At 38.9% G+C, this 13,302-nt stretch overlaps 1 pseudogene; it reads left to right on the top strand.

The window, feature by feature from the left end:
• The first annotated feature begins 571 nt into the window (after positions 1–571).
• LOC115744713 lies at positions 572–10,275 on the top strand (annotated as a pseudogene).
• Positions 10,276–13,302: the final 3,027 nt, after the last annotated feature.

Below are 13,302 nucleotides of genomic sequence, written 5' to 3' on the forward strand. Positions count from 1 at the left end.
CACTTGTGACAAATTTACCCCAAACCGGTGCACTTGTGACAAATTTATAATCCATTAATTTTTGTTAAATCTAATCATCAAATTACCGAGTTGGATAACACGTGGTAGTTGATGGGTATATCGGTTTAGGATTTTTATCCTCTGTTTGTAACAAGTGTATCAATTTGAGATTTTTTGTGGAATTAACCCAATTTTACAGGGGGTAAATTTATCATAAACGTACCATTTTAGGGTTTTTCGTGATTAAAAAAATTAATTTATGATAAATTAGTCATAGATATAACAGTAAAAAAATAGTTTCGGATAAATTTGTTACACGTATACTAGTTTGAGATTTTTTGTAGTTAGAAAAATAATTTATGATAAATTTATTATATTTGTATCAGTTTGATATTTGCCATGATATTAACATTTTTCCAAGAAGTTTCTTCCTTTTGACAAAAAAAAAAAAGGACCTCGGAAACAATGAAGACCCATAAAAAAAGAAAAAAAAGGCTTATCTCGACGCTGAGATATTTATGGATATAAAGACGAACGAGAAAAGATTGGATTTTTTAAGATTCATATTGGAATGAAATTCCCACATAAATTTTTGTTTTCGCACACCACGAGGAGAGCTACGGTTTTAATTTGTCCAATCGTGGAAGCTGAAGCTCTCTTTGCGTCCGCTCCCCTCCCTTCTAATCTGTGGGAGACTGGCAGTGACGATTTCTGCTTCTTCTTCTTCTTCCTCCCCGAGAAAACGGGCTACACGCTCGAGACACTGGCGGACGAAGAAGCTTCCGGTCGCGCGCGGTGGCTGAAGCTCGAGGAGTTGCCGCTTGGGGACATGCATATCCTCTGCCTTGCCGGTCCTTGGTCCGCGAGTTCCCAGAGATACTCGATTCTCTCCAATTCCGAGTTGAAATCCGTAGAGAACACACCCTCGAATATGGCGCTGATACCGTGGTCCTGAAAGTATGCACATGATAAGTCCAGGAACTTGCCGAAGCTTCATCTGGTGAAGGCGAGCGCGCTGGATGTCTGGTACGTGGACGCGGAGGAGTTGGAAGCAAAGGTGGTTGGAGAGAACGGTAAGAAATTGGAGGTCAGCAATGGGGTAAGTGGAAGGCTGTTGTCGAGGAGAAAAGAGGAAGCTCGGGGGAGACTGATGGCACTGTATGCACAGGATTATGAATCCTCGAGGGGGACCGGTGAGCAATGGGGTGAGTGGAAGGCTTTTGTCGAGGAGAAAAGAGGAAGCTCGGGGGGGAGACTGATGGCACGGTATGCACAGGATTATGAATCCTCGAGGGGGCGGAGCGGAGACGTCAAGATGCTCGTCGCAACACAGAGGTCGGGGACAGCTGCAGATAAGGTGTCAGCCTTCTCGGTCATGGTCGGGGATAATCCGATCGCAAACCTGCGGTCATTCGATGCGCTAATTGGTATGTCATTGAGGAGTTTCTCTCTTCGGCAAATGGATGCAATTGACTTTGGTTTCTTGGGTTCTACATATGCTTACTTGTTTTGTAATTTTGTATTGTTGTATAAACTGACCTCTGGTACTTCTCGGTGACTTAATTTGACGGTGGATTCCCTTTCAATCCTTGTAAGTTGCTTCAGATGTCGTCTCTTGGATGATGTTTTAAAGTTGTGAAGTTCAAAATGGGCAAGCTTTCTGAGTTGCTCTAGATGAACTTTCATCTGTTCAAGTTGAATGTTTCGTGAAATCCTATTTGCCGTTGGGAACGATCTCATGCTGTGTTGAGATGGTAATGGCCTCAAGAGCTTCTTCTTTAATGTGAGGTCTTTAGTGTGAGGAGGAAGACTCATGTTTAAGTAGAGATGTTGAGCTCGCAACTAATCAAACCATGTTTAGTTTATTGATAATGCATAGAGCCTTTTGAATTTATTCTTCTACTTTTCCTGGAGTTTGCCCCAGCAACGTCATCATGCGAGATATGATGTGCCTATAGCCCATTCAAGGCTTAGCTTGTCAAGGCAATGTGTAATTGCATCTCTCTGCAAGTTATGTTGTTGAACCAAAGTCAATTTTGCCCCATCGAAAACCTTCCCCCCCAAACCACAACAGCAACAATTCCTAATTTGTCCTCCTGCCTCAAACATTGCCTTTTGTTATCATCCTTCTAGAGTTTGTGAGAGTTCTCATACTCAATTTCTGAATTGACTTTTAACTCAGTTCTCTAGGTTTTATTTTGTAACCCGAATGCCTCTATCTTTCAATTCATAGAGTTACCCACGTTTGTCTCTATTACCTTTCATAATTCCGTTTACCAGTTCTAAACCAGGTGCATTTAAATAAAGTGTGCTGTTTTGGCATCTGCCTCTCCTTCAATGTTGTGAATGTGTGTTGCATGCCTGCCGGTTGTTTTTCTGGATAAGTGCTTTTCTGTGTTAGACATGGGATCATTGACCGAAATAAGCCTCTAAAACAAGAACGTATGTCCATTAATTCCACTATATTGCTATTGACAGACATTCTCGTCATCATAATGTAGATGACTCCTGATGAAATGTAAGCGCTAGAGTTTGGAGGGATAATATCTAAATACTTTCTTTTTTAGGAATGGTGACTTCGAAAGTGGGGAGCGTCATGCTTTAACTGGCTTTGAAATACTGAAAGAATTGTTCATTTCAGTGTTCTCTCTCATGGCGAATCCCAATCCTGGCCACTGTTTTGCTGTTATTCTTCCAGAAGAGCCTTGTGTGGGTGCCATCTGCCCGATGTAGCTTCTGTGATTATATTTGTTGTTAACCTGGAATTCCCATCTTTTTGGGGCAAAAAAGGAAGAAATCTGACATTCCCATTTGGAGTGGCTTTGAGTCACTGATTTCCCCAGAACCCATGTATGCCCTGGCATTGTGCAACTCTGGATTATGAACTACTGTGATCTTGCTTTGAGAAAATTTGTGCTAAAATTTAGTGTGTCCATATTTGATTATTAAACCTCTTTTCCTACTTCTTGTTAGTCTATTACCTGAATGTAAGCTGAAGTCCCTCTCACAGAAGCCACTAAAACATCTCCCAGAGACAAAGGATGGCTACTCCCTCCTACTCTTTTGGTACTGGGAAGACTGCTTAAAGCAGAGGTATGCATTTATTAAAGCCTTAGTACTCTGCAAGTGGATGCTGCTGCTAGCGCTAACTAGTTCACATGCTTCATTTTTTATTAGAACATTGATCTATACATGGAGATATGCCGTTGGCAAATTAAAGGTATTCAAGAGGCAGGTCCCTGAGACGCAGATGGTCATGTGTGAAGACCTATCTAGCTTAATGAGAACAGTAGACTGGAAAGAGAGAGAAGGAAATAATGAAAACCTTTCACAAAAAGATGCCTTTGATATGATATGCTACTGACGTACACTACATATAATTGGAAAACTGAAAATTATCATTTTCATCTAGTGATAAGATGAGGCTTCTCATTGGTTTCTATTAGAATCAAACATATTTACTCGGTTTCAATCTGTAGACAAGATTGTTACTTGCATGTCGAATGTGCTTTCAAGGAAATCCAGAATGAAAATGTTTTCAACATCATAATGCAAGCTTAAAGCTGCATTGTGTTATTTGATTTGGATAAAATGCTTTAGCTAATTAAATTTTGGATTGCATGACTTCTTTAGGTATGAGTGTTTTATTGTTGCACTTTAGGAAGCATCAAGGGATATGCTACCCATTCTGAAGGACAAGGCCTTGAAGTAAGTTTTTTCACTCTGTTGTGAGTTATTAGCTATGCAATATGCACATCTTCTTATTGGAAATAATCACTGGGTCTGAAATATTTTTTGGACAGGTGGTCTTATTATATATATAGTCAAAACTCTCTCAAGAGTTTCAACTGGGTTTGGAGCTCGATGTGCATGAAATTGCTCTTCTTCATTGGACAGCAATTATTGCTGGCATATGTGATAGTTAATAGCTATTCTGCCTTTGAACTTGATCCACGGTTTCATGTAGTCTCCACTACCTTTTCCAAATATATTTGTCAAATTTACCTCTTCTGTCCTTGTTGCTTGATCACCTAATTCAGTTAATCTATTGGCAATATTTGTTTTACTCATTCTATTCTGAAATGCTAGTATAGATAATCTAATTGGTTTTAGATTTTGGTGCTTGTAGACCATTTATGCACTCCTGAAGAGTGAGTCAGAACAGGAGCGTCAATTGCTCACAGCTCTTGTCAATAAAGTAAGTTGAGATTGAAATTTGACCAATTTCTAATCGATTCTTAATTGTTCATTTATCCAGATTCTAACTGACATTTTAGGTATTGATGGTGATAATCTAAGTAGCACAGACACCGACACGTGACACGCGACACGACACGATACGCCGACACGCCATTTCTCAAAAATAAAAAATTCCGACACGTCGGGCACACGTTATATTAAATATATATTTTTAAATATAAAAATAATAAACAAAGCCAAAACACGTGTCATATGCACTAATTCGAATCATAGAGGGCGAGCTTCTACTTATGTCAACAATTTGATAAGCTCAGGAATTGTAACAAGAAATGGCTAGAAAAAAAAAAGGTTACAGAGATTGTCCAACCTGCGACCTTCGTTCACATCCAGTAAAGTTACAGAGACTTAGTAAAAAAACAAATAAAGGTTACATAGAGAGCCATATGAATCAAAGTCTGCCAAAATGCAAAGAGCCATATGAATCAAAGTCTCACAAAGCTTCAAATCTTTAGGCACAATTTCTACTATTGTTATGGGGTAATGTGTGTGTGTTCATTTGTTTAATGTAAGGAAACTACAAGATTAGTTCATAATTCCTTCTCAGAGGATTACCCTGTAGTGTACAAATCTCCTTTTGGATGTGGTACCACACCATTCAGCATATCTCCTCCTTGAACACATTATATTTCAGCAATCACCTCTGTCGGTGGAGCAAATAGTAGAGTTTTTCACAAGTTTTACGAAGGATGCATGAATGTCAATGTCATTTTTCTTTTTCTGTTGTTATGGATAAGTGCTTACTTAGTATCTTTACAGTATGGAAATTAGAAATTATAGGTTTCTTTCATCCAGGCTCTTGTATCAACTGGCTTTAGTGAAAAATAACTTGTAAAAATCAGCAAGAAACGGTAAAATACATGTGCATGCTTTGGTTCCTGCAACCTATTTTGGCAGGGTTATCGGCATGATTCAGTAGGTTGAATGGAGATTATGTACTCACTCTCTCAATCCCAATATTTAATTAAACCATCTTCACAAGCTTTAACGTAGACATATTTATAATTACTGTGCTAAAAAGAAGCTTAATATTACCCCTGAAAACCTTAACTGAAAAATCAGTATCTAAAGGATTGGCCAGGCTGGTCTAATGGTTGGACCTGAAATTGACAACCGATCTGATACTTGCCAGAAATAATCAATCGGCAGAAAGTGGATTGAACTAGTCCAGCCGGTTAAAATGGGGGAATTGAACTGGGTCAGAATTCTTCAAATTCGGTTTTTTCAAGGTGAATGAAAATTCCGGCCTGTGTCTAAAATCTGGACCTCATATTCCACATGCAATTGCCATTAATCAAAACATCATCCTTAGTTTTGAAGGTTACAAAATGCTGTTTATTGTGTACCTCTATCATGGAATGATACATGAAAAGAAAATGTATGCATGGTTTAGAACTTGCAACGTAGGGCTTTTTTAAAAACATCCTCAACTACTGAGTTGAATTTACTGTCTGGGACATATGTTGACAAAAGAATGATCTATGATGCTAGTCATCTACCTGTTAAATCCACCGTATCATTATGTCCGGTTGAACGGCTAAGTAGTCTCTTGACAGATTCATACTTCTGTCGGCTTTTGAAAGCACTGTAGAACAGGCACTAAGAAGAAAATCTGTTCAAATTACATAAACTTCGAATGACACTCTGCACCACATATGTCCTCAGTAGTAAATCAACTTTGAAAGGTTTTAGGTTATCAAACAGATTGTGGTTCATTAGAACTGCAATTGATTTTTAAACTCGAGGCCTATTGAGTAAGATTCTTCTCGATGTGATATAATCTTGAAGTATGAATGAAGGAAATTAGGAAGCAATACATAATATTGCCTCTATAAATATCATGTTATTAAGGTGCTGGCTTAATTGATCTGTGCTGGATGTGAATTTCTTGGTTGCAACTGGCCATTTCAGCTATTATTCTGTGACCGATTATCAAGTTCTGTTTATGATGCACAACTTTTTTATTTGTCTGGGGCAACTGTCATTACATTGGGTTTTTCCTTTTACAGGCAGTAATAATTGATGAGGTAGACTCTATTCTCTTTCGCACACACCTGAATTTACAGGCAACATATCATGGTGTACATCTTCTCAATCTTTTATTATTGTCATTTGTTTAAGTAATATCATTTGCAGGGCGTTTGATGATCTTTTTCAAGAACTAATTGATTTATCGCTTTTAGCAACTTTCACTGTCATTGACTTTTGATGAGTCCTTCAACTGTATTGTACTGTATGCTAATGTTTAGTGGATACATCGATGCATCGGCTGTGCCACCAAACCCCAAATGGTGATGAGGCATTTGTGTGCAACACGAGTTTATAATTTTTTAAAAATCTTTCTTTCCAAGAGCAGTAGGCTGATCGCCTAGGCATTTCATCTGCAATATTTCTTTCCTAGTTCCTTTTTATGCAATTGCATCTGAAAATTATTATCGAGAGAGCTTGTCTTTGAATTATTCTCTTTTGCAACAGTCTAGTGGATGGACTTTATTCTAGGATGATTGCTTCTTGGCTTCACATGTTTCCTATAAGACTGTTCAAAGTAAAAGTACGTTTCTGTTAGATTTCTATTTTTGTTCACTTCAATTAGCTATTGTACATGTGCAGATTAATTTCCTTAGCCAAATTCCTCTTAGTAACAAAGGAAATGGATCAAAGATGGCAAAAGTATGGATCAAAGATTGCACCAACTGTGATTTCAGGCTTGCGTAGTATGGGGTCTCTTTTCCTTCCTAGGTCTCCCGCAGAGGCAAACATTTTTGTTATGATCTGATTACCTGGAGATTCCATTTTGAAGGTATCGGATGTTTACATTTGGTAGACAATGTCAGGTGTTGACTACTGAGTTGGTAGTGGTCAGAAAAAAGCTAATAGCAGCAAAAAGGATCAAAAGAGGGCCTCTGGTTCTGAGGGGGAAAAAGAAAAAGATGCAACAGAGGCTCATGTTGAACTAGACTCAAGGATACCATCAGTCTTATTAACTGTCAGTTTCTCTTGTTCTTTCCACTGATTTGTACATTCTGCGATGATTTTGCAATTGCTCTGTTGACCGTATTGTACCTTTTCATTCTTCCAGGGGGTGAACAGAGCATTTCCCTATGTTTCAAGCAATGAGGCTGATGACATTGTTGAGGTCCAGACGCCACTGCTCTCTCAACTGGTAAGCTCAGAGGCGCGGAGTTGCTTGTGAAGGAAGCTATATGATTGGTGCTAGAGGGCAATAGCCCTACTCTGTGCTCTGATATCTTTTCTATTTTATTCAGGTTCACTCAAATAATTTTAATGGAGGAACACAAGCTCTGATGCTTCTTGACAAAATTTCATCCAAAAATCAGATAGTCAGTGACCGGTTTTTCCATGCCTTATACTCAAAACTTCTACTTCCTGCTGCCATGAATTCTTCCAAGGCTAGTGACACAGATTTTTTGACGTCTGATTAGACATACTATATAGAATACGGCCGCTTTGAAAAAGCGTTCATCAGGAAAATTTCTCAACTGGAAGCTTGAGATCTAATGGATGTGGAGTTTTGTTTTTATATTTACATTCTTCTTTTAGTTCTCTTTATGCAAATGAAGATTAAGTGTAGCTTGAGTTTGAAGGGGATCATGTTAATTGGTGTCATTTCTTGTGGACATAAAAGAAATGTACTCGCATTGTAAGAGTTAAATGACTTGAATTTGATATTGCTGAGTCTGGGGTCTTGCGAAGATGAGATTACAATGTCGGAGCATCTTATGAGTTGCTTGCCATTTCCCTGTCCATATACTTTTGTCCTGATTTTGGCACTTGAAATCTCCCTCTCAAGAATAAGTAAGCTAACAAATACTTAAGGATAGAAAGAAGAAACAAGGAATGGCTTGTGCCTCTCTACCTCTCTCTCTCACACCTGTTTTGGTTTTTTGGCATTCTTCAGGCAGAAATGTTTATTGGTGTACTTCTGAGAGCCATGAAAAGTGAAGTGAATTTACAGCGTGTGGCCGCTTTTTCAAATCGTCTTCTGCAGGTTTGTAGCAAGGACCGTTTTAGCCTTCCTTGGTTCTATGGCATGGTTGCTGGATATCTCTCTTTGCTTAAATCTAGAGATCAATCCTGCGAAAATGCCGTTAATAATCTTAGATGAGTGTGTGCTTGCCTCTCTTCCTTATAGAAGTGCATGCTCGGGACATCTATTTCAGGCAGTTCCTGGTCGTAAAAGTGGAATGTCAAGCTAATATGTCTTATTTACAAAACATGGCTTATTGTGCTCATCTTGGTTATACCACATTAATATCTCATATGTTCCTTCTTCTAGAGATTTTAACGTCTAAAAATTTTCTGAGATACAAGACTCAATAGATGGATGATGAAATGCCTTTCCTGGTTTGTTATATTCTAATGCAAGTTCACTAATTTTGACAGGTTGCACTGCAGTAGCCACCTCAATATGCCTGTGGATTTCTTTTTCTTCTCTCTGAGCTTCTTAAAGCCAGACCTCCTTTGTGGCGAGGGTGGGATGTTCGTTGGTTTCTTTCAATGTTTAAATGAAATTACTGGAGGATGAGGGTTGCAGATGGAAATTACTTGAAAAATACTTACTGTTGTCCGGGAATGTAGTGCTCCAGAGTGAGTCGGTTGATGAAGAGCTAGAGCATTTTGAAGACATTGTCGAAGAAGCTAACGACAAAGAACTCAATGCTTCAAGTGAAGAAAATAAGTTTGGCTTGATTGTTGATGATTTGGTGAAGGACGATGATTCCTCAGAAGAGGAGGAGGATGGCTCGCCTGTCTCATCTTCAGATGATGATGAACTCTCTGAAGAAGCAGCTGAGTTGCTTATAAAGAAATTATCTCGAAATACTCAGGGAGGTGAATTGTCTAAAAATAAAAATGATCAATCTGGAGTAAATTGGACAGATGCTTTGCTTCCTGGAGGGTATAATCCTAGGCAGAGAGAGCCATCCTTTGCATTTTCATAAGCTCGTGCTGTCTTATGTTTCAAAAATTCGTAATGAATTGATTTCATTGCCATTTGGGGAACTATAGCAATGCAGATCGTGTAAGGTGGTGGGAGCTCACGGTACTTGTTCACATGTTCATCCATCAGTCGCTTCCATGGCTAGGACACTCCTGTCTGGGGCCAACATTGTGTACGATGGAAACTCATTAAATGACCTCTCACTCCCAGCCTTCTTAGACAAGTTAATGGAAAAGAAACCCATGCAAAGCTCATGGCAGGGTGGTTCCCAAATCGAACCTGCCAAGAAGGTGAGTCATCAATTAATGTTTCTTTGCCCTAGAATGATAGGTTCTCTAAGTTGCTTTCCCTCTGTCTATGATCCATTGACCTTCCTATGGAGTGGCCACTGCCTACTGTGGAACCCTCTAAATTTGTTTCTGCTCTTGATTTTTTCCCCAGCTTGATATGAACAATCAGTTAATTGAGCCAGAATTCTGTCACTTGCTGAAACGGACGTTTCCCCAGAAGATCTAGTTTTCCACAAGTTTTATATAAATAAAATGAATTCCTCAGAATTGCAAAAGAAGAAGAAAAAGAAGAAAGGAGCGGCAGAAGAAGCTGCAGAGGAACTGTTTGATGTGGACGATGCAGAGGCGGATGGCGGAGATGAGACTGATAATGAAGAGATTGAGAATATGTTGGACTCTGCTGACATGTCCTTAGGTGGGGATGGTGAATATGATTATGACGACTTGGAGCGAGTTGCTGCAGAAGATGATGATGATTTGGCTGATGATGCTAGTGGGGAGAGATTATATCTTCCATTTGACGTGGGTGTGGGAGAAGAGGATGATATTTGGCCCCGCCGAAGATCACAGAAGCGACAGCAGACGATGTGGCAATTGGGGAAGCAGATAATGTAACTGATGAAGGAGAAGATTACTCCCGCCAGAGGAAAGGACACAGGAAAATCTAGGGGGAAGACCTCAACATCCCCTTTCGCAAGTCTTGAAGATTACGGGCATTTATTAAATGAGGATATTGAGGATTCTGGATCGCAGAAGTTTGCAAAGTAGTCAAAATCACAAGAGAAAGCTGGGTCATCCAAGTGATTTTTAGAAGCCGGTTTGCGAGTGCAGGTGGTAAACATTGACACACCCTTTCAAAAGATGTTAAACCGTGGCAAAACTGGCTTTCTTACATAAGCATACACGAGACCTTGTGTGCACGGTCTGTCCTTCCATGTCCTGCTGGAAGATATTTTTTGATATATTTCCTTATAGCGATATGTTAATCGTATCGAGCCTATCATTTTCTCGTTATATTTGTTTAACCAAAACACTCAAATTTTTGTCCGATTACTGTAGCGTTCGAAAACATTTGATGCAATGTCTTCATCGATCAGGTGATCCCGATGTACACACACTGCTATGATCAACCTGTTTTTGTTTGTTTATCTTCTTCTTGTTTGTCCTACTCTAGAACGCTCGGAGAAATTCAAAATGGTCCATTTTTGTCTGCAATGAAAATCCAGACATTTTCGAATGTCTTTCTCTTTGTCCATGTATCCGTCCTGGAGAGGCACTAGCGGTGGATCAAGGTGGTACGAAATGCGTACCTGGGTTGATTTTGCTTTTACCAAGATTGAAAAGAATTTCAGATTGTCCTCGTTGAGGATCTTACGAAATATAGAGAGATTTATCAATAAGTAAAAATTTTATGTATTAGACGAACCCTGTGACATGTTTGCAAATTTATGGGGAAAAGGATATTAGGAGTGTTAATATTTGTGTATGGTGTTTATTTTAGTGTCAATATTTTTTTTATCACTTAAGTTGTAATTTTTTTGAAAATTGGTTATTTCAGTGCCAATTTCGACGTGCTTCACCGGAAATCTGAAGTAGCTTGCAGGAGCTGTCAAGTCAACAATAAAAAAAATGAAAAGTTTTAATAAATAAAAAATAAAAAATAAGCTAAACAAACTAAAAAAAAAAAACTTGCAGTGGCTAGGGCCAGCCTGTCTACTTTTTTCACTTTTTTTAAGGTTATTTTTCTATTGAATTTTAATATAAAAATTTTAATTATTTTTAAGTTGAACAATCCACGTGGATGTCAAATGGACCCCACGTGGCGTCCATGGGGGTTGATTTTTGGGTTAATATCATGAAAAACCCCAAACCGATACACTGGTGATAAATTTACTCCAATCTATTTTTTTAATTGCGAAAAACTCCAAACTGGTACAGTTGTGATAAATTTACCCTGAACTATTTTTTTTACCACCAAAAATTCTAAACCGGTGCACATGTGACAAATTTACCCTAAACTAATTTTTTGGACCACGAAAAATCCTAAATCGATATACCAATAACAAATTTATCTTCATTTAAATTAGGTTAATATCATGAAAATTTCAAACCGATACACATGTGACGAATAGAGGATAAAAATCTCAAGATGGTACACCCGTCAATTCCTACGTGTCATATAATTTAGCAATTTGATGGTTAAATTTAACGAAAACTAATGGATGGTACATTTATTACAGATGTACCAGTTTTGGGTAAAATTATCACAAGTGTATTATTTTGAGGTTTTTTATGGTTAAAAAAATAGTTTAAGGTAAATTTTTCACAGGTGTACCGGTTTGGGGTTTTATGTGGTATTAACTCTTGATTTTTTAAATAAATTGATATGTAATAAAAAAATGCCACGTATTTTGTTTAGCCAGAATTGGCACTTAAGTGATTAGTTTTGGCTGGAATTGATACTAAGTGATCGTTTTTTTCCGATTTGACACTCAAGGGGTCAAAAAATATTCGCATCAAAGTGAGTAACGTACATAAATGTTGACACTCAAGGTGTCCTTTTGCCCAAATTTATGTGACATAGCCTTAAGCAATTGATCAGAATAATTGAAATACAGGAAATTTTTTTTTTTTCGTGTCTGACATTTTTCAATTTGTTTCTCTCCGTTCAGAAAAATAAAAAGTAAAAATTGTTGCTCTGTTTTTCGCCATTCAAGAAGATCGAGAATTAGCTCTGGATAGGTGGCACGTGTTCATTGGGCTCTTGTTGTGCACTTGTACACATGACCACACACTATTCCCTTCTCTTTCCCCCGTGTTTTTCCCATTTTGCCCTCAAGCTTCTTTCTCTCTTAACACTCGAACTGACCCCAAACTGAGTTCATCACAAAGAACAAAGAGGGAGAGATGAGCGCCGCCGGGAGTTGCCCTCGACCGACGAGGGCGTGGCCGGCTACGGGACGGTGAGGGCGGCGGCTGAGGCGTGCCTGATTGTAGATGGGAGAGAGAGAGAGAGAGAGATTGGGCGAGTGGCGTGAGGAGGATACGATGGGAAAGACCGCCGACAACGAGCTATATGTCGTCGTTTTGGAATGAAAGTGAAACGTACACGTGTCTCCGTTCCCACAGCTCTCGGCCACCGGCGGCGACTGCGAAACGTTGAGCCATCTTATCACTCTGATCGACCGACTTCCCTCTCTCCCTCTCTCTCTCTCTCTCTCTCTCTCTCTCTCTCTGCGTACTTCTCCGAACAGTTCGATGTCATTGTCTCCTTAAATGGTTCGTCATTTTTGCTTGGTTTTTCTGGATAGACAAGCTTTTAATTCATGTGAGTGGCTTTTCAATATTGCAGATGATGATTTTGCTTCCCTTTCTGATTTAGGATAAATTTGGGAAGAACAAAAGCGTCTAGGTTTCAAGCTTTATGGGAGGCCTCTTTAAATGCTACGAAGAGGGGTACTTTAAATGTTCTTTGTATTCGTTGAAACTTGGTCAGATTTGTTGATGCAGTACTAAGGCCTTGTGTCATCGTCAGTGGTGTGATTTACAGATGAAGCTTTCGATGACATCTTTGCCCTCATATTTTTGTTTACCTTGGTCATGAGTGGTGTTTTCTGCTATTGATTACGTTTTGGAATTGAGAAATGTTTCAGTATGATTGATAGGTGACTAGCAGTAGAGCATCCGGGGGAAATTTCTTTCGCATACTGGTAAGGAAAAGGGCATGGCAACAGTGCTTGAGGGTTAACTTCCTCTATAGAGACATAAGGATACAGATGTGGGCTCATTTCTAAG

This window comes from Rhodamnia argentea, chromosome 8, assembly GCF_020921035.1.
Source record: "Rhodamnia argentea isolate NSW1041297 chromosome 8, ASM2092103v1, whole genome shotgun sequence".
Taxonomy (NCBI): domain Eukaryota; kingdom Viridiplantae; phylum Streptophyta; class Magnoliopsida; order Myrtales; family Myrtaceae; genus Rhodamnia; species Rhodamnia argentea.